The following is a 22,773-nucleotide window of genomic DNA, read 5'->3' on the forward strand; positions in this document are numbered from 1 at the left end:
GCACTTAGCCTTATAGGGCATTTTGGGGGCAATTATCAAATACAATAATTTATAGATACACAGTATTATATGCAAACTTTGAACAAATGGACAAACATTATTATCATTTGGTGAATTTAAAAGATTAATCTGATGTGGCACAGTTATAAGAATTCAAAATAAATGTAGCATAATGAAAATATTCTTGCATGAGACCCACTAACTCTTACAGCTGCTTTGAAAGACAAAAAACGTATTTATCTTCCACTCCACTCAAGGATGGCCACACTTGGACTTTCCCTTGGCACATTTAAAACATTGTGTGAGCCAGATAGCTTCTGTTTTCATTCATCCAATGCTCTGAGTAGTAGTGTTCCATGCATATGAGGTGCTTCAACACGTCCATGCGTGTTGTAAAGAAACACAGTGTAAGCAGTATTAATGAAAGTGCATCTCTACCTCAAACTCACCAGTGTAACAATTACAGTGTGTGAAATCTAATTTTAAATGGCGATCAGCCTTCTTAACAAATCTCCAATAACAAATAAGCAGAACTCACCTTGTTGAGTGTTTGTTTGTGTGTGTGTGTGTGTGTGTGTGTGTGTGTGTGTGTGTGTGTGCAGTTTTAAGCATAGCAAGGCACTTCAGAGTTGCCAGGTGGAGCCTTCCTGAAGACCCTGACACTGAAACAGCATTAAAAGCTGCAATGGCACTGTAGTGGTTTTTATCTGCAATTATACTGCTTTGAACTCTTGCACTCTTACATACAGTAAGTTTCTGTGTACCTGTGTACATTTCTGTGTACCTTTAGTAAATAAAGGGATTCTATTCTAATATTACAAATCACTATGTCCAGTGTTCTGATAAATGACATCTTCAAATGATCTTTGCTGTTTCTTTGCATTAAACTTTAAACCTGCCTTTTAATTATTCCATAATATTATACAGGATAGTCTTGACTATAAAGCTATTTTGAATCAAACTTAAATGAAAAAAAATGTAATAAATGGGTTGTTGTGTTTGCAGGTTTGATTCAACACAGGATCAGACAGGTTCCTATAAGTGGGAAAATTATTATTTTTTTAAATTTCTGCTGAACCTGAGTCTGCAACCAGCTATTCATCAGAGAGAGACTATTAACAGACCTATAAAGAAACTGATGTCATATGCATATGATGAACAAGTTTTCCTGCTGGATCTGTAATCTCATATGAAGGACTCTGAGACTCAGACAGGCAGGAGTGTCCTTCCAGCATTACAGCCAGTTTACCAGTTAGCTTCTGCAGTCTGGTACATAGACCTCAGAGAGAAAGACCTCCCTCTTCCTAGAAGTGCTGAAACTCCAAACAGTGAAGAAACCAGTGGAGCTTAATGACTGGTCAGATAAAGAGAGTGAAGTGAGGAGTTTCCTTCAGTGTCTGCCATGTCCCAGCTGAGGTGAGTGTGAAGCTTTTATTAGTACTATAGGAGTTGTGTTTAACTTTGAAACTGATGGTGTCACAGCCATTTGTGGCCAGGAGTCTAAAAGAGCATAATTGGCTGTACTCTTAGGGAGAGAGGGAGTGGCATACGCTCTCTCCCCTGTCAATTACAGAGACACCGTGCAATCAAGGGCGTCTATAAGTTCACGCGTCAGAAGGGGGAGGAAAAGACTATTTTCCGAGTACTTAGAATAACATTCCGTACTTTTTGGAGAAAATTTTCTAGAGTGTTTTCATGTAGAGAGAGAAATGAGTGGCTAAAATGTCAGAAACATTAAGGGGACAAATGGGGAATACTATAACAGCTCTTTCCATGTGTTAGTGACACCAGCGTTCCCTCTTTTCCCAGATGGTAAAAAAGAGCCCTGACTCTTGCAAACTTCATTTTTTTGTAGAACAAAGAGAAAGATTAATAACTCACTTTATGGCCTTTTTCCACTCATGCATACCAATTCCAGTATGCAGTGCAGACTTTGCAGCTTTGTCCCTGGTTGTCTAGTGGTTAGGATTTGGCGCTTTCACCGCCGCGGCCCGGGTTCGATTCCCGGTCAGGGAAAATCTCTTTTTTTGCTCATATAAAATGACAGATTCTGCATTAAAACATAAAGTTTGTGGGAGTCGGAGTTGAACCGACAGCCTAAGGATGACAGTTTTAACTTCTACTCTACCAACTGAGCTATTGAAAGTGTCATGCAAGTGATCCCACATGTCCAAACACAAGTATGTTGGCAAGAAACACAGCCAGTTTTGTATGTTTCAATTGTTAAGTTCATTTGATAGAAAGAAGAAAGATCACATTGTATAAGTTGTTCAGCTACAAACAGATATACCTTTTGATGACATTTGGAATCATACTGGACTTTGTGTACATGAATGGAGAAAGGCCATAAATGGTTAGAATAACATTCAGTGCTTTTGGAGAAAAGTTTCGAGAGTTTTGTCATGTAGTGAGAGAAATGAGCGGCTGAAATATCAGGCATTAAAAGTGCAATTTGCACTCATGGAAAGAAAATTGCTTTCATGTGGACCGCATTGAGATATCGAACTGCCTGTGAAACATAACACCTCTTAAGAGGCTAGATTTGTGCTCTCAAGCTGCAATGGTGGCTTTATCATGGCTTCTAAAACAAGAGGCTGTGGTCAGGGTGGAGTGAGTCTTTGATAACCAAGATTGTTGTTGTTTTGGCCTTCGAATAGACAACGGCATTACCCAGTGTCAGGTCTTTCTCAGTAAACTGCAGAGAATGATATAGAGGGCAAGAAATGGTCAAGCACAGTTTTATTGGGTGTGTGTCTCTAAAAAACACTAGAGCTCTCTGATACATTTTTGTTTCAAGATTTAATCATCATGCAAATGATTGTGATTAACGCTTTGTCTGTTTAATTCAAATATTATACTATAAACCTAATATTTTAATAGGGTTGGCAACTTTCTAGATCCGATTACTACATGTGTGTGAAGTACAGGTGCTGTAGCTATACGGTATACAATTGTTCACAGTAGCCTAATTATAACATATACAACCAAAAATGCATCTAAAATAAACACCAGAAACCTGGACTAAGGCTAATGTACATAAGTGCATTAAATCTAGGTAGGACTGCTCGATAGATAGGATAACAGCAGAACAATTGTCCCACCATATAAGCAAAATGAGAGCCTGCTAAGGCCACCAAGAGGGTGCCAAAGACCATGTATTTATTTCTATTTGGTTTTTTACCTATGTTATGTCAGTGGCAGCTCAAATTTCTTCATAGGGCCCCACACAGGATTGGGCCAGCCCTGGTATCACAGTGTCATGCACTGGAAAACCATCAAGCCTGTTGACTATGCTACCAGTGTTGTTCATGTACCTGTGCAAATAAACTGCAAACACAATTACTTTTAGAAGTATCATCCAGTTTGTTTTCACAATTGCCAAAATGTAATGAATCACAGCCAAAAACTACATTCTATTAATACAGAATGTTTATGAAAGTTAATTTAATCTAATTAACAATAAATGAACAGTCGAATATTGTAGTTCAAACAGTCCAATAGCTGTAGTAATGGCTTAACTCATTTTGCTTATTTAGAGAGAACGATAAATCTGAAAACCCACAGGTTTGTAAATTTGGGTCTCTAAATCATACAAAAGTAGGTTTTCTATTGCTGAACAGTTAGCTAGCTAACAAACTACCAGCACCTAAATGATCAAAGTTTAAAGCTGAACAATGAAATGGTTCCACAAGGAATGGTTTATAGCCCCGAGTTTGACACTTGCTGACCCCAACTGTTAGCTAGCTAACTAGCTTATCTCTGTGATAAAGCGATACAATCTTTAGCAATGAGGACATGAATAAAGTATCCTTTACAATTTTCACAATATTGTGAAAATTTAATCTGCTGGCATTGGAGGTTATTAAATATTCACAATATCAATAATAATTCCTTGGCTCACAGAATCAGACATTACATTTTTGCTGTTATGGCAGCTGTTATAAAGATCATATTTATACAGAACCCTGTTCAGTTACTGCTAGTATTGAGGCACCATTGCATAACTAATAGCGGTACAGAGACAGAAACATCATGTGTTCAGATGAATAACTATGAATGTGTTAGATGAATAGTGCAGATTAGAATCATATCAAGTTCAAGTTCAAGTTCAAGTTCAGTTTATTCGTCACATACATAGTCATACACAGTATAACACGCAGTGAAATGGTGGAGAGTGCTCTATCCAAACTGAGGAAGAGAACCAGGGGTGCATAGAGAAAAAAAAAAAATAATAAAAAAAAAAATAAAAAAATAAAAAAATAAAAAAAAAAATATATATATATATATATATATATACAGATAAATATATATATTCTAAGTATGTACAAAAATATATTAACAATGTATGTACAATATATGTATATTATGATTATATTCACAATGTACAATGTATATGGTTGGGTATATATGTACACAATCTACAGAATGTACAGATCCATTTTGTATAATACCATATCTACAGTCTATACCATATCTATCCATCATGTGTTCAGATGGCCAGCAGTGTGCTGTAAAATATACATTGTCAGATATTAATGTCTGCTCTGGATGTGTGTGAGAGAGTCTGTGAGAGGTTTGCATTTGTGTGTGTTGCCTGACTATGAGTGGGAAAACCATATAAAGGTAAAAACATTACCTCTGCAACAAGGATCTCTTCTATTTGAAGGAAAGGTTTAAGTTAGACACAGTCTCCACAGAGAAAGTTAAATCTGGTTTGCGTTAAGACCAGTTGACATATCAGTGGTTTATCACTGATTATGTCTGCCACTGAGATACCACAAATTAAGGACTCCAGATTCCAAGACATAGAGTTGTGCAATGTGAGCCATACATCAAATATGTCCCTAAAAGGTTTATATTCCTTGGCTCACAGAATCAGACATGACATTTTTGTTGTTAAGGCAGATTTCATGGTGTAATAGACAGCACTATGTAACTCACAGCAATAAAGCTAGGTGGACTTTGCAATTGATGATTTTCTCAGTGTACAACTGCACTGAATTGCTCTTTAACAAAAGCTTCTGCACATTTGCTTTTGAAGTTTAATTCAAAAGTTGGCTGCAGAATAACCATTTGTCAGAGGGAACAATATGTGTCAACTTTCACCTATGCTCGGTCGAAAATCTTGTTGATACCAAGTCTACAATTTTATGGAAAGGTTCCCTTCACTGCTGCACCAAGAACTGTGAAGCTACCTGCGAAAGGCCGATTAGCTCAGTTGGTCAGAGCGTGGTGCTAATAACGCCAAGGTCATGGGTTCGATCCCCATATAGGCCATGTGAGTTTTGGCTGATGAACGACCCCTTGTCAACAAACCACCTGTTGCAAAAAGGGCACCTGTTTGAACTTGTGTTGCTTATAACATTGCTTGTAAACCACAATCTGCTAAGACATGTTCCAAGTACAGGAAATTGAGAGTATGTTCTTGATTACACAACTTTACCCATGGATTTGTGCTTATTTACAAATTTTGGATATTGCGGAGAAAAGTATGAAATCAGAGGGACTCTGGCATTAGTGTAAGGCTCTCGATCGCTGTGTGAATTGGTCAAGGAAGCCATTCCAGAGGCATGCAGATGACCTGCATCCTCCCCATCAAATTATAGCAAGTTAGGTGTCTGTTCCTACAGCTCCTACAATACCATCAGCTAAGATCACCTGTGTTCAAAAATCAACTCCGATACCTACATCCATATCAGAATTTATAAACAAACATTCTTAATACAAAAAACCTATTATCTAAGATATACAAAATAATAGTGAAATCAAATCTCAGTTACCCTCCCATCGAGACAATGGGAAGAAGATTTATTACCAGCCCCCGACGCCGCAGTTTGGATTAAAATGTGTAATAATCATTACCACATGACAGCAACACTAACCTACAATGCATTCAGTACAAAATAATACAGAGTACATTATACTACACATTGGATGTTTAAAATTGGTTTCACAAGCTCAGCAATCTGTACATACTTTACTCAAATCACAGTTGACGATTACATTCACGCCACGTGGCAGAGCACACCTATCAAGCAATTTTGGCAAGTCATCATCAAGTTCGAGTTCAAGTTCAAGAGGTTTTATTGTCATTTCAGCTATATACTAGTACACAACAAAAACGAGACAATGTTCCTCCAGGGCCATGGTGCAACAGAAAAACAACAGTGCAACAGACAACATGCTACACAAGTGCAAACAGTCCAATATAGTGCAATATAGTGCAGTGACTTGGTGTGTTTTAAAGAGCAGCAGCGAATTTTCCTCTAACGCGTTACTAAGCTCTGTGAGCTGAGTAATTTCTCCCTTTGTGTTGAAATGAACAGGTGTCTGTTAAACTCATTCATGAGCGTATTTTAACGCGCGTTCAATATCGTCCGAGCTGTAATCTTTTGAATTCTGTAACCATGCGGCGTCATACGTATAACATTCTAGTCGCGTGGTGTGATAGCAACTGCTAGTCAGAATAAACAGAAGACAAGCAGTAGTACAAACATTTAAAAAAGATAAGATTACAAAAGTGAGATGCATTTTTGGCAGAACAGCGTTCATCCTTTTGAAGTTAGTTGCAGCAATTCACACAATTCTCCGACCTACATTGTAAGACATCCTCCTGTTGAGCTGGATATCAGTGTGTTAAGCAGGTTTCTGTTTTGTAGGAGGACGGTAAGCAGCTGGAAGATTCCACCGTGTCAGCGCATCGTAGAGTGAGTTATCAACACAGCTGGCGACTGTTACAACTAACACACCACTTTAAATTTTGATATGAGGCCCTTTTTAGATAGAGATTGCCTGTTAGGGATTAGAATGAGGCTCTGCAGCATCTCAGATTGAAAAATATATATATAGAATCTTTGATGGCCGAAGATCTCTAGGGACCGAATACACATTGCTGAGTCATATGTCTCTGCATGTTTCAAATGGGAAACCATAAGGTGGAGGAGGAAGAGACCCTGGGTGAATGTCGGAGGAAGACAAGGGAGGACAACCGACGGAAGGCTGCACGTGTTGGGCGGTATCTTGGAGGTCTAGACCTCGAGCTAGCAGTGCAAGAACTGCAGAGGGAGAATGTGATGATCAAAGCTGAATTGAGCAGGCTGAGAGCACAGCTTGAGAAAGTAGGAAAAGTGAAACACTTAGTTACACTGCAGTGCACATCCAATGAAGCAATGTTCTGCTATACACAGGAGATGATTTTAGATTGAAATAAGGAACTATAATTAAAATCCAGGTAAATAGTGAGCATAAATGTGTTAGGGCAAATCAACAAATGGATTGCCTATGACACTACAATATCACAGTCTTAACTTATATTATATTTTTGATAGTATATCAAAGTGTGTGCACATGCATGTATTTAATAGTGATGCTAAATTAAATGCTTTTTCACAGTTGGAAAGCCCAAGGCCCAGTTTCCCCCTGGAGTCTCCCAAACCACGAGACAACAGGTTTCCCTCACTCTCCCTCAGACAGCCTACCAGATTTGCACCTGGTGAGCCCCACTGGCTCCAAGAAGCCCCATCATCCAGACCCTACAGACCTAGCCGTCCACTACTGCCTCCCCTGTCCTATCACTCAGATGTGAGGGCAGCACCAAATGCAGAGAAGAAGCTGTTCAAGGAGACACATGAGAAGAAGAAACTGAAACGTCAGCAAAAAGACATAGAGCAGACAACGAAAGAAGCGAATGGAGCCACGGAAGCAAGAAAATGTGAGAAGAAGAGATTTCGTATTACGATTGTATGGAAAGGATTTAAAGGAATTAAGTCTTTCTTTCAAAAATAGCTGTGTGGTTTAGAATTTCATGTCCTTTCCATATTAACATAACTTTACTCTTTTCCTTTATGCAATAAGCCTGCCAAAATAATTTTCCAGGCATTTTTCATAGATTTTGAATTGATTTAAATATGAATGTCTTATTTCAAAATGTGCTCATTAGTTCATGTCTGTTTTATAATATAAATAAAGATATTTTATTAAATAAGTGAAAAGTCTGGCATCAGCTTAATAGGTACAGTTGGACCATTTAAGTCCATTTAAGTGTTCCAAGTAAGATCATGTCATGATGTATTGACAAAATATTAAAAAAATGTATAGTTTTGAAAGAATTAACAGCCCAACATTTATTCAGTAAGAGGTTCAGGAGTAGAAAAAATGTTAAGAAGCCCCCTAGTCCCCCAGTCCCAGAGTCACATGCGAGGTTTAACCATCAAATATTAAAACCCTGAGAAATGTTCAGTCTGAGATCTGAGTGAATAGTTTAAGGAAGAGATTTGTCCAACCATCCATGTTCCATCCAAAAATGGGGTTGCGGTCTGGACCTCCTTGACACCAAGAATTGTACAACCGTTTCCCTTTGTAGATGATGAATCTGCCCAACAACATTCCCAGTGATGTGGACTGTTATCTGTTCCCTCCCACTTCCACCTGTAGTCTGGTACATAATCTTACAGGATTTGTCATGGACCAGTGACAAATCCTGTCTCATCTACATTGTAGATATTCTGGGATTTTGTTGTGAAATCTGTGAGATAAGCATATCAAAGCAGTGGGTGAATATTCCAGTATCAGCTGAGGTCCTCACTGTAGCCACAGGAAACTGTTCTGATTTGTGAATGGTCTGCTCAGGATGATCTCACATAAAACAATAAAATCATTTTCTCCCATTGGGGAAAGGGCTCTGAATTCCACTAGCCAAATTCTAATCCAGAACAAGATGTAAAACATCTGTTTCAGTGAAGCTCCAACCACAAGTCACACATCACCTGCCAGGATTGTAAGAACACATGGACACATTAGCCTAAGCCATTTTATGATCACATTGTAACTTCATATTTGTTATTCATTTATTCCATCAAACAGCAATTATTTTGCATATCATAATTTCTTATTTGCAGCCAGTACAGTGAAAACTGATGCAAGTTTGTACTTGAAGGAACTCCTCATTAAAACACTCTAAGGTCATCTTAAATGGAGTGTAGTGGGCTTAAATGGTTTCAAAGTGACTAGTGGTAAAAAAAAGACAATGTGTTCATTTTTAAATAAAAGATATATTTACATGCATGGAGCCTAAATATAACGTGGACTAAGAATCATATTATTATTTTGCACACGTACAGAAATATTAAGTTATTCTAATTCAAGGATTGCTTGTTGCCTATGGTTGGCGTGCTTTTTGTAGTGCTGTATCATTTAAACCCACCTTTTAAAGAATCTAATTTTTGAAAATATTCAGATGTCCAGAAGCTAGATGTCTGCTTATTTGTTAATATGTAAATGTATTTAGAAAACTGTGTACATACGTGGTAATGCTTAAAAATAGGTGTATCTGCCAGTGAAGTTTATCCTTTGACCTTTAGATTAGCTGTAATGCTGAGACAGGCAGGGCAAGACACAAGCGTGTTGTCGAACTTTGTTTATTAGGAGGAGCAGAAACATTATCCAAGAGCAGGTTACCAGAATACATGAGAAACAAAAACAAAGAGAGGCTAACCAGGAAGAAGAAAACACAGAGGTAAAAGTCAGATAACACAGATATTAAGAACACGGGAACGGAGAACAATATGGAAAACGAACAGGCAGAGCAAGAATACATATGGTAGAACTCCAATGTAGTGATGGGATGTTAGATACTGAGGCATCAAAGCTCACTATTGCAAAGCACATTTATTCAACACTGTATTGAAGATTGTATCAAAGTTACTATTAGCATATGACTAATGAGGTCTAAGCATCAAACGTCATCTAAACACTGGATGAAGTGGCACTGTTTCACAGGTCTGGCACTGTCCTATAACTTGCAAGCTATAAGAGAGTGTAAAATCTCCAGACATCTTTTTCCCACAAAATTTGAAATATGGAAAATATGGAAGCAAATCTTTCCATATGAGGATAAATAACATAAATTGATCAAGCACCATTTCTTAATACACAGAAATTAAAGCATTAAAATCTCATTTGACATAATATAAATGCAGTTACCAAAAAGTGGCTGAAAATAAGCAGGAAGCCCAGTGAATTTAAATGAAAGAAGTTACACCGAGTTGAGATTTTATTTTATTTTTTTTATGTAACACTAAACAAGTTTGATAATTAAACAAGTTTGCCGTGTTGTCCATTTGGTTGGAAACCAAAACACTGTCTAACTGGCATATTGATCCCCTTTTTCTGATCAAGCTCGTCCATTCTCACTGTCTACTGGAGAGGAGGTCACTGGTACCAGAGTCTCTGCTTCATCTGCACAGACTGCAGCATGCTTTGCCAGACTGAAAAATCTGTTATGTCTTTAAGTTTCTTTTTAAGAAATGTATCAATTTTGTGTTTGTGTGGGCTATAATCAAATGCAATCTTTTCTACTGTATACATGTTAACTAGCCACAGATGAAAAAGCTTGTACAAGAATATGATTAAATAAAGGCAAAATCTTTAAAAAGTGGTCTTGATATGTGACACAAATCAACAGAACAATCATTTGCATTATATTGTCACAAATTAAAAAATTATGACAATATTCAATAATGTCATTTATCAGCCCAAGTTAAATTGGTGACCAGGTGAATTAATTTACTTTACCTAGCAGATAGTTAACACAGTGATAATCATGTAGTGTAAGCAGGATAGGTGACATGAATTTGATGTGATGAAACTATATTGAGGTTTCTGTAGCTTGTCACCCCTGAATAATGATAAATCGGCTTATAGAAGGAAAGTGATTGTTGTTTGGTGCTGCACACTTAAGATGAGTTAAAACTTTTTGTTTTGTTTTAGCCATTTGACAGTTTTTCAGTGTCAGGTCTGCCCTCATTCATCAACCTGGAGGCACCACCAGCTATAACCGCCAAAGATCCTCTGAATTCTAACCGTTTCCAGAACTGGTTCAGAGGTGAGTCTACCTATTAGTCTACAGTCATTACCCAGGCCTAAACCCCTATCTTTGTGGAGTCTTGCCATCCTTTCATTGTGGGCATTTCTGAAACTGTTTTTCCCGGTGTTTTGTTTGCTACCTGTTTTTTTTGTCTCTGTCTGCTTTTGATTTTAGACTTGCTTCATTTTAGTACTGTTGCTGTCTCCAATTATTTCCTGACCCTTTTGGTCTGTGCCTCTGATGGCATTTTGCTGAGGGTTTGTATTAATAATAGGTTCTATACCATTAGGTCTAGTGGGTTTGTATTAATAATAGGTTCTGTACCATTAGGTCTAGTGGGTTTGTATTAATAATAGGTTCTGTACCATTAGGTCTAGCGAGTTTGTATTATCTACATGAGGGATAATGTTTGTCTCTGAAAATGTATTATCAGTATGTGCCTAACGCTCCTCTCTATTCCAAAGATGATCCGATTTCCATAATTCTCGTATTGCATAAAACATTTATTTCCATTAAATGTTTTAGCATTCAGGTGGTTGTTTTTCTTTGCAACAGTTATTGGCGTGAAATCTACTGTGCCATATACTCAAGATCCAAAGTCAAACGAGTCCGCACATCAGGTGTTGAGCCCATTCGTAGTATTTTTCTGCTTATCTAATATGCCAATATTTTCTCGTAACCATCCCACCAAGTCCTAAAAACACTGAAACCTAAATGCTTAGTAACTACAGTAAAGCTTGTGTCACTGTCTTAATTTATATTCTGCATTAGTTCATCAAATGGTTATTTATTGAGAGTGAGTCTGTATTTTTTAATTGAAAAAAAAAAAACTTTGTCAGAACTAAACAGATTTGTTGTCTGGTTTGAAGGCGGTGGTTGTGCTATTTTTCTGGCCTTTCTGCCCTTCCAACTAGTTTCTGTACCCAGTCATTCCATCAAGGGAGGTGTGTTGCTATTGAAATGTCTAATTTCCTTTATCTGTTGAATTCATAACATACATTAGAATTACATTTATTATAGCTGCAGGTGGCAATTAAGGGGTCCAATCATTTTATCACAGCTGCACAACTTGGTTGCTGATCACATCCCACATTAAGTTCACCAGCCTCTGTGGTTGGTTTTGAGGTTTTGTTCCCAGGAATGTTGTAGTTTAAATCTAATCTCTCAATTTTCTCTGCTGAATTGCTTTATATAAATATATTTTTTTCTGATTTGACATGAGTAAGAAATATAGTTCCCCCAGAAGGTCAGTTCACCCCAAATGTACTTGCATTCACAGTATGTTCATATACACCATTGAAGTTTGGTGATAATCTAACACTCTATGGCTAAGTTTTATGCTATTAATTAAGAAAAATCCTGCTCTTGGGGATTGACAGTTAAATACACATATTTTTGAGCATTATTTACGAGAAGATCTGCATTTTTTACATTTAAAGGGTATCTCTAGATCAAAAGGTCACTGACTTGTTTGAAAGGTACATTTGACAAACTAATTTAGGTATCAAAAACAGGCTAAAAAAAGGTTTACGAAACGTATTGAATTTATTTGTGGAATGGTCACAAAGTATTGTACCACATTTCTCATGCACAATTTGAACACAATGGGATTGACTCATTTTTCTGTTTTTAAATACCTTTTCATATGTCAGAGGGGCTCTATTGGCAAAAATGTCCTATAATTGCCATGCTAGCTCAAAGTCCATAAATCGGTACTCATGTCAAGTTTCATAAGAATTACTCAAAGAAGTATTAATTTTTTTCAGCTGTTTTGAATGAATCAGTACACCTTGGAAGGATTGATATGTATGTAGGGGCCATATACCATACAAATATCAACATGTTTCAGTCTCATCAACATTTTGATACCAAATTTGTGAAGATTGGAGAAAGGTCCTACGACTAGTGTTACAGTTCATCAGCAACATACAAAGCAGTAGGATATTTAAATTCAAAGTAATTTCTACAAGAATCAATGTTATAGCAGTCCACTGAAGCCAGTTCTATGATTAGCCAATTACCTGAAAAACATTAGCCAATGTTTGAGTCATCCTTAGGAATCTTCCAGCTTGCTTACAGAAGCAGTATGCAAAATTTCATCTTGATCAGAAGAACAGTTGTTGAGAAAGTTATTTGCATATTATAATGCCCCATATTGACAAAACTGCTACATTTGGTAAGCTACCTCAAAGTCAATACTGGTATAAGTCTTTTAAATTTCATGAAATCTGAACATGTCCTTCAGGAGTGACAGCTAGTTAAAGTTAAAGCCTGACCTTTGTACTACTACTTTGTACTACTATTAGACTGGAATAGGACAGCTGTATTTTTTATGTCAGGTTTTTGTTTAAATAATTATTGAGATTCAGACTCAAATTCAGATTCAAATATTTTGACACAAATTTCACTCAGATTGTGTGAAAATCCTAGGACTGGTATGAAATTAGCAAAAACAAACAAACAAACAAACAAAAAAAGTTAAATCTAATGGGCAGAGCCTATCTGAATTCAGGAAAAGCCAAGGAAGAATAAAATAAAAATAAATAATAATATTTCTATATTCATCTCTGCCTTTTGTTTGGAACATCTGCAGATGTTACATTTAGTTTTAACTGCAGTTCATAAAGGAAAAAGCAAAAATACATTAGAGTCAGAACTTTTGTTTCTTTGTCACACAGTTTTATTATTGTTTTGAATTATTGAATTGTCTTTTAGCACACGTTGGCAAATGTGTCCATCCTTCTGTCAATTGTCCTTGGACCTGTCCTCGGCCTCGCACAACCAGGTGAAAAAGGCTGTCACGGATTTGAGGGCCACACCTTTGCCTCTTGTTTTGCTTGGACAGCAGCTGCTGGTGCACCTTCCTCTGCTCCTCCTGCTCCTCAAGTTTGGCCTCCTTATGGATTTGCTCGATGGTCTTGGGCCCGTGGTCAGCTCGCCGCGACACCCAGTTATGCTAGAAAAGCAAAATCAGCAGATGCATTCTTTTGCATCACCATGCGCTGGAATGGCAAACACAAACACACAAACACAGGCAGAGTCTCTAACCAGTCGCAGGTCGATGACGTCCTGGAGCAGGAACCGAATGCGTGAGGAAGCCCTCCTCTCCTTCATTGTCTTTTCTATATATTTAAAGTAGTGATCCATTTTTGGCTGGGAGAGAGAGAGAGAGAGAGAGAGAGAGAGAGAGAGAGTGTGAGAGAAAAGTCGACAAATTTCAGGTATTCTTCCCCTTTCGATTCGATCAGGTGTGCTCTCAGCTGAACTCATGTCGCAAGACGTTTATGACTCTTATGTAAACCCTGCTGCCTTGCACGTTGGTCAGTGCTGTAAAGCAGTTCACTGCCACTGTGGGTGTAGCTGTGCTGTCATCAGCTGCACTTGGCTTTGGGGAATCCAGGGTGCAGCAGCAGGAGGCGGCAAACGTGGAGGAGGCTGTGAGAGCAAAACCTTCTAACAGCTGACCAGTCCTGAATAAAAGCCTTTCATTTTGTCAGCTGCAGTAGGAGCAGAGCTAACAACCACACTGACAACTTCTCTAAACAACATGAACTTGGACACTTTTAAAATCATTGCCAAGGCCTAATAATACACTGATATCAGCACAGCATGCTAGTCGCACTATAGATGATGATCCTAATTAGTTGGCTACCCTGTAGTCAGAGTGCAGGCAACAGGCAAGCAACAGAAAACACTGACAGCAAAACTTTTATAGACAACATTTCAACATGCTTGTTTTTTGGTTAAAAGCGTGCATGGAGAAAAAAATATACAATAAAAAAGACCAGGAAAATGAAACACAAATAACTGTCACACTAGGTGGTGACTGAACTGTCAACATTACAACTGTTGTTCCTACCAGAGACAAAATGGACAGTCAAGATACAATATTCAAAACATCTTCATTCAGTTTTGTTGTGTAAAGTACTTGCTGTGAAAAACACATCATGGACAAAATCCGGAAAAATGTGCACAGACGCTGCACTGCAGACTAGCACTCATCTACACATGCACCGTAAACCTTTACATGACATATTAAAGATAATCCGATGCAAGTGCTGAGCATCTGCTGAGAATATTAAATCAATCCAGACCAGGCCCGCGGCCTGCTTACCCTGGCCTTCTCCAAGTCCAGGTCTTTGCCGATGGCTGTGAGGAAGTGGCACAGATGCTCCAGGCTCTCCTCGTTGTGGTTCATGAATAATTTGACCACGCAGTCGTGCATGATGGCCTCCGACAGCATGCGCAGCTTGAACAGCTCCCCGATGAACTTGATGTTGCCGATGGACCTCCTGTGGGCCTTGTCCTTCGCCTCCTCCAGATCCTCCTCCAGCCTCTCCCGCTCGCTGGCCTTGCGAGGAGTAACCAGAACAAAGACAAAAGCAAGAAACAGCGCGTTTGGACCCGATAACGACCTGGCCGCCTCCCAGCACTGCTGCCGATTTCAGTCCCCTTTCTCCTGATCTGTGGGTTGGTGAGTCGGGTAAACTAGACAGGAGTGCTGCTTACTGAAGTGGCCGCTTCCAGCTGGTGCCGCAGCTTCTCCAAAACATCATCGTTGACCTTGTCCTTCTCAAACTCCTTCTGACAGCGGTTCAGCAGCAGCTTTTGGAAACTCACAGTGCTGGTGGGCTTGTCTGCCATGGGCACTTTTAACTACACAGGAAAGACATGTAGGAGAAACACTTGGGTATAAGATAGTGTTGAGAGTTCTGTTACTAAACAGAAGCTGATTAAAGCTCCATGTCCGTTTAGAGTGGTTCAAACAGAGTTCACTTCTGTGTGGCATTTGCTTTTGTATGGAACTTCAGCAGCAATGTATGGGAACATGTTACTCACCATAGCCAGGCAGCTGCACATATTGCCATAGGCCATAGAGAAGCTGGGCTCATCGATGGCTTTTTCAAAAACCAGGTCAACCACGCCTTTGAGGCGCTCCTCCGTGTCGATGGTGAGGTCCATCACCTGCTTCATCAGCTGGTTAAACATCTGTGGTGTCAGTTTGTTCAAGATACTGCGCACCTTCTGGAAAAGCTCCTGGAGAGGAAAACAGACTACCAACTAAGCTTTCCATTACAAAGAACCCAATCTTTTGTTAAATTCAGCAGTTCTTCCACATAATGACTAACTCCTCACTTTCACCAAATATTTACTCTGCCATTTGGAACTTTGTCATGAACAAAAATCACTCAGCTTTACTATATAGACAGATAAAGGCATCATACATCAATCACACTTTCCGAGAAGCGTAGCACCGGCAGCAAACAGTTTATCAAATCTTATCAACTAAAACCCCTCATGTGCTCCAAATTCAAATTAAAAGAAAACCCATTAGAACTACCTACAAGAATTTCAGATTTAATCAACATATAACTCCTACAAACAAAATAATATATACATAATAACCAAATCTGATCCAATAATAACCCTACCGACCAGACAATGCAATGAAGATCTGTCAATCTCTCCCAATGCTGAATTGCGCACAAATTTGCAAGAATATTTTAAACACAACCACTGGGCGCTAACCTATAATATATACAAGATCATCCACAGAATACACTACTGTTCACACATAACACCGTAGATAACTATGCATGCCATATGGCACAGTACACCCATAAAACATTTTTGGCAGGAAGCTGCCAACCTTTTATCACACTCTCTAAATATCCTTCGGTCCTCATCTCCAGCAGTGTCTGCTAGGAGACACATCAGCAATCACTGGGACAGAGAGGGCCTCCAAAGCATACACCATTAATCCAAGAAAACCATACTTCTGAACTGACAAACAAGAAAGCACCATTACTCACTAGAGAAACTTACTACTGAATTGCAATGGCAAAAGTTTTATGCATGCATCAAAAACAAAACTACTCTTTTTTAACTCAAGTCTGAACACCTCACTTCAATAATCAACAATACTCTCTCACCAAAATCAACACCACAATCAACAAAAGGAACAACAAGCACACAAGATCTGGCCCTCAGTATCATCACACCCCCTGTTTACACTAGAAACCAATGTCCCCCTGCATAGCTACATTCGTGCACACTCCCCACACACCCACCCAATTAAACAACGACTCTATAATTTAAATATCCAATTCTTGAAGAGCATATCGCAAAAAAAATTAAGTAGCTTTCAAGCCAACCATAACAGGCTGTGACTCTGAAATCTGAAAACAGGGCATGGCGGAGTGAGGTGCTGACCTGAGTTTTCTGGGTCTCGGGGTTCTGGGTGTTCTCCCTTTTCCTGCCAGGTTTCCAGGCATTCTCTGCCTTCTTCAGCTGCACCTCGTCGTTCATGGACACGTTGGTGATGATCTTGCGGGGAGACGGCTGTCTCGGGCCTACACTGAGCAGCTGAAGCAACGAATGGGTGCTCTTTATTATGGGCGGTAACAATGTCACAAAGACCTCGGTCACATAAGATGACCAGGCGCTCATTAATTTGTGACAGAAGAGAAGGGACGAGCGGAGAGACCCACCGGTGCACCCCTGCCTCCAGGAATTGCCCTGCTGAAGTCTGCAGAGGCTGGGTTGAAGCCTGGGTCTCTGGCGATAAGGCGAGGGTCCACCTGCTGCAGGGGCAGCTTGTTTTGTTTGATCTAGAAAACAACAGAGTCAAGTCGAAGTCCATCAGCCCCTCTCCATGGAATGGTTTTAAAGGTCCCCTAAGGCCAATGTTTTAGCAGGCTAACCTTGTCCAGTACCACATCAGAGATGGGAGGAAGCCCCTCTGGCTTCTGCATGCAGGCAGGCATGAACTGGAAGGCCAACAGGAAGTCTCTATCATACTGCCTCTTCCCATCCTTCAGCTCTGGCTCTGCATGCAGAGAGGGGTACAGTGAGCACCTGGAGAGAGGAATCACCTCTCTGTCAGGACACTGGGCCTGCCCCACAGGAGTGTCCTCTTTTGGCTTCTTCCAGGTGTTGGATAAACTAATAGCTGTAAAACATAACAAATCAGTCTGGTGTCTTTTTAGTGTTCTAACATAGCATGTCATGCATGTGGTTATTTACCTTGACTCAAGCTTTGCCTAAGCTTGGACTGTAAGATGGGCCCCACTTTATCCTCCAGCAAGACCTCTGGATCCTTCCCAGTCTCTTTCAGCTCTGCCCCAGTGGAGGCTCCACAGGCCTGGACTGCCTCTATAACAGCCTGGCCTGGGAGAGTGAGGCCTGAAGGAGCAGCAGTGCTGGAAGGCAATGAGGGCGTCAGCGTGCCTGAGGCAACCGCCTCTCCGGCTGCTGGACTTGCAACCTTCGCCGGACAGTGGGCCTCCAGGGCCAGGCCGACACTGACATTCCCCTGCTCTGCTACCTGGCTGTTCAGCTGCTGGGATTTGAGGTATAAAATGTGAGGATAATGAGGGTGTGGACATAAAAACTAGCAAAAGACAGAAAAGATGGAGAGAGAGAGAGAGAGAGAGAGAGAGAGAGAGAGATACTGCACACACATGCAGAAGAAGGGGAATGGCAACGAGGGTGGGGGGGTGAGCACAGCACAGCACAGCACAGCACAGCACAGCATAATTAGAGAAGTGAGTAGAGCAAGAGGCAAAGAGAGAGAGAGAGAGGAAATGAGAAAGCACAAGAGGGCAAAAGATCCAGCTGCAAAGGCACAAAATGTGTGTGTGTGTGGAGGGTGAAGACACAAAGACAGCAAGAGACAGCAGACAAGCATGGGGTGCTTAAAAAAATGGGCAGGAGAAATAGAGAAAGAGAGGAAAGAGGAACACTGTTAACATTTAGGGAAAGAGGACACAAAGTAAGTGCAACAGCGCAGTAGTGAGTGTTCCCTTTACAGAGAGGCCTTTCCTCAGAGGAGCTGAGGTGCTCAGGGTTTGGCTGAATCCTTCTTACAGGGCCTTTATGTGGGCTGTCTGTGTAGAGGGAACACGAGGGAAGATCAGGAGGATTCGAGTGGCTGTGAGGGAGAACTAAGATGGAGGCAGACGAAAGAATAGGCACGGCAAGTCGGAACATCAAAACACATCTGAGAAGCCTTTTGAAATCAGAACAGCCACAATCACACAAGCTACTGGAACAAGTCAAATATGACGGAGGAGGGTCAACGGTGCGACCGAATCACTGAAGAAGGAAGAGAGAATGGCCGGAAATCAAACTACACCATCAGATTTTGTTGCTGATTGTATGATGCTTTTAACAGGACAAGACAATGAAAGCCAGCCAAACAACCAAACAATCAGCTCAGAGCTCATTATGAGGGAGGACTAGATGAGAGAGTACTTTGACCTGTGGAGTGGATCACGCGAAGCAGCAGTCTGCAGCCGATCAGGGGCTCGGGCTGTGGGACTGAATGGCTTACCTGTGGAGCAGTAAGGGTAGTGCAGGGACGTCCCACTGGTGGGCTTGTGTTCTGGCTAATGCCTACTCCTGACATGATCTCCTCTGTGATATCCTTGCCATCCTGGTTAGGGTCTCGGATACGGATCTTAGCGAACAGCAAGTTATTGCATCTATTAAGTCAAGCTACAATTAAATTAATTTCACCTCTGAGGCATGGGGAATACTCACTGTTTTCTTTACCCTCTTAGTGGGTGGAGGCTGCTGAGCTGTATGCACTATTATGGATGGAGATTTGGTGTATATGGTCTGGCCAGGATAGTATGAAGGCCCTGCCACTAGTGGTGACCAAAAAAAGCACTTGTTTCAGTAAGAGAGCAAAAGAAAAAACAGTTTCAGCCAGCGGGAATACCCAGAAGAAAGGTCTCTTTATCGGTGAGAGCACGCATGTGTGTTTCCCAGGTGGGGGTAGAGAAAGGGAAGTCCAAACTCACCATATGCTAGTGGGCAGTCTGCAGGAAAGAGCCCAGGGTAGAATGTACTGGGTCCTGTGGGCTGGACGGAGTACTGCTGGGGATGTCCCACGGAGGGAAGGCCACTGTGGCGATACTGAGAATGAAACAGAACAGCAGAGGTAAAGGGCCTAGCACCAGACATGGCCATTCATATAGGACACTCCTAAAAGAGATATTCGAAGCAGTAAACAAACAAAAAATACAAAAACATTTAGTTTTTACACTGAAAAAAAAACTAAACTAGAACTTCTCATTTCTGCTTCCAAGATAAAACATATTTTTATCTACACATTTTAGGAGCAGTTTATTTATTGCTGGCCAACCTGTTTATAGACAGATTTTCAACCCATTTGCTACACTGTGTACATATTTGCACAGGCGCTTTTCTCTGCTCTGGGTACCTGAGGCACGTAATACTGGAGTACGTAGTACTGGGCGGTCTGGGATGAGGTGAAGGGCATGGGCGTCAGGAACATCATGATGGGCTGGCTGGACACGGGTCGAATGGAAGGGCTGTTACTTGGAATGGCAGGCTGGGCTGTCTGCATCTGAGGGATCTGGAAAAGCTGGGAGAGGAGAGGAGTGGAGAGTGAGGGTCACAGAGCAGCGTGGCGTATGCCGCAGCAGCCGGCTCAGACGCTCGGAGTGAAGACTTTAGTCAAGAGTTGAGTCGTGGACTCTACAGCAGTTGTACTGGGAATGTTGAGGAGATATATACATAAAAAAAAAAAGTTTAATATTTTCAAGGGATTTTGAATGTCCTATTATGCTAGGCATGCAAGATACAAAAAGAAAACCTTTCAAGAGTCTGTTTCACATGCATGGCACTAATACAAGGGTGAATGAACTAGCATGAAAAATTAAACAATTACAATGACGGATGCAGCTAATTAACCATGATTGCAGGAGAGGGGATATATATGTAAAAGACAACCAATCTTGAACGTAAATTTGTACTGATAACCTGAGTCTATCAATGCCAAAGCTGACAAAATATCATGACATGAGCTAGAATTCAGAATGTGACAAACCCCCATCCCAGTCGGCTTTGATGCTCAGAATGGGAACATAGTGAGGGAATTCCTTGTACATGAGAAACAGTAAAATGAGCCTAAGAGGTGATTCTCACATACTGTCTCCCACCGAGCTGTTGCCGTCTTAACATTTTCTGGACATAAAATCCTCCCTCCAGCAGTTATGCAGGCAGGCAGAAATGAACCTTTGTATGTGCTCCTGAGTAATGGAGCAGCCATACCATGTCCAAAACAGATTATTAAAAAGCACTGGAGTCCAAAGGAAATAAAGAGAAACAGACTAAAAAAGACTAAACATAAAAGACTAAACATAGGTGCTGGCATCCTCCGAACTGGGGAGCAGAGTGGAGCGCAGGTGCACCACTGAGCTACTGGAATGTCTTTCAATGCATTTTTTCAAGACTGCAAAATTACCTGAATGGATCTCAATCCTCCCTTGAATATTGAAGCAGGAACGAGAGAGAAGCTAGTGGAAGAACGCACTAATGGGTGTGGAGGGTCAGAGAGACTGTAACACGCTCAAATACACTGGCACACACAATTTAAACAAATCTTTAAACAAATTTAAACCAAACCAAGTTTTGTTTTGTTTTTTAAATGACGGAATTGAACACTGTTGTTACAGTGGAATTGTGAGGTCAGAGGCAGAGCAAATGTGTTCCACTAACCTTCCTGGCCCTTTAAGTGCACTACTGCAGATAGACTGAAAACAAATTTCACCTAAATAAAATCACACTGTAACACTGAAAACAAAAACACAGACAAGCACTGAATGAGTGGTAAAGGGCATTAAAGCCTAAGTATTACATGGAGATCACCGCTCACATTTTCAATTCTTTCCTTTGACAAAACAACTCACATCAACAGCCAAGGCACTGCACTGGCTTTCTAAAAGGAGATGGCAGATGGCACTATCAATTAGCTTCACTCAAAAATGGGAGAAAACAAGGAATGCGGCATGTTATGCACTCGTGCACATAGTTCGGTCACACGTCTCTGCTATGGTCTTCCAACGTACACTGCCCTTGATATGAGGCAATATGGCCACCTACTGTAAGCTCAACCTTGGGTCACGATATCATGCAGAGCCTTCATAATACCCTATGCTTCTGTGCATGTGCTAGTCAGATTCAAGCTCAAATATCGTCTCTCTCAGCTAGCACAGCCCGGCCTCATCTGTCTACAAAACTTCCAAGAGGTCTCCGGTACACTAGACAAATGTTGCTGTTTTGTATTCACAGAGAACATTTATCCAAGTATGTGTACAGGTCAAAAAGCTGGGATGCGGCTGGGAGACAGGAATCCATCTGCCTCTGAGACTGATGTGTGAGTTGGGGAGGGGAGTGCAGTGGCTAGAACACTAAACTTGGCGAGGTTTTACCACAGGCACACAGAGGGGCCTGCAGCATACAGTGGGAGGTGCTGCGCTGCGGCGGCGGACATTAGCTGCTGGTGGGCAATACGAGAGAGCAAACTGAGGGTGGAGGAGGGTGGGGGGAGCCAGGCAGAGACTGTGGGGGCAGGATGCGTGCAGACGCATGTCACATGCTGCAGGAATCTGGACCATGTTGCTGACAAGTTCATTGAATGTTTTGAAGCCAACTACAGCACATGCATGTCTGTGTTGTATCTGGGCTTGGTATAGTAGGGTCAAGGAAGACTTATTTTTAGCTGAAGATGTCTATCAACAGCAACACACTTAACTGCAGATAAGCATATTTACTGCTAAACTTTGGCTGACATCTCAAGTGAGGTGCACTTCATACAGAATGAATACAAGAGTTATTTTACTGTCTTGTGCAGTTCAATATAACAAGCTCATGGTTCATTGCAGGTGGAGCCACCGTCCTTGTTGATTGAAAACCTTAAGAAGCAGAAGCAACAGTCCTAGTCCAAGCTAGAGAAAAAAGGCACAGGACTCTCACACAGCAGACTCTGAAATGGAGGATCTCTCACATTAAGGTATAGCTATGCAGCCTTGAATTTTTACCTCCAGACATTCTTGTGTGGTTCCTAGATTTTTCCCACATTCCAGTCCTTTTCTCAA

General features: G+C 40.7%; 2 non-coding genes across 2 annotated transcripts; both read left to right on the plus strand.

Moving 5' to 3' along the window:
* The first annotated feature begins 1,944 nt into the window (after nucleotides 1-1,944).
* On the plus strand, nucleotides 1,945-2,016 carry trnae-uuc (transfer RNA glutamic acid (anticodon UUC)). Its single transcript has one exon. It is a non-coding gene; the product is annotated as a tRNA-Glu (tRNA).
* A 3,187-nt stretch (nucleotides 2,017-5,203) lies between these two features.
* trnai-aau (transfer RNA isoleucine (anticodon AAU)) lies at nucleotides 5,204-5,277 on the plus strand. Its single transcript has one exon. It is a non-coding gene; the product is annotated as a tRNA-Ile (tRNA).
* The last annotated feature ends 17,496 nt before the right edge of the window (nucleotides 5,278-22,773 follow it).

The sequence above is a fragment of the Electrophorus electricus genome, chromosome 10, assembly GCF_041902795.1.
Source record: "Electrophorus electricus isolate QZ-2024a chromosome 10, ASM4190279v1, whole genome shotgun sequence".
Lineage (NCBI taxonomy): Eukaryota > Metazoa > Chordata > Actinopteri > Gymnotiformes > Gymnotidae > Electrophorus > Electrophorus electricus.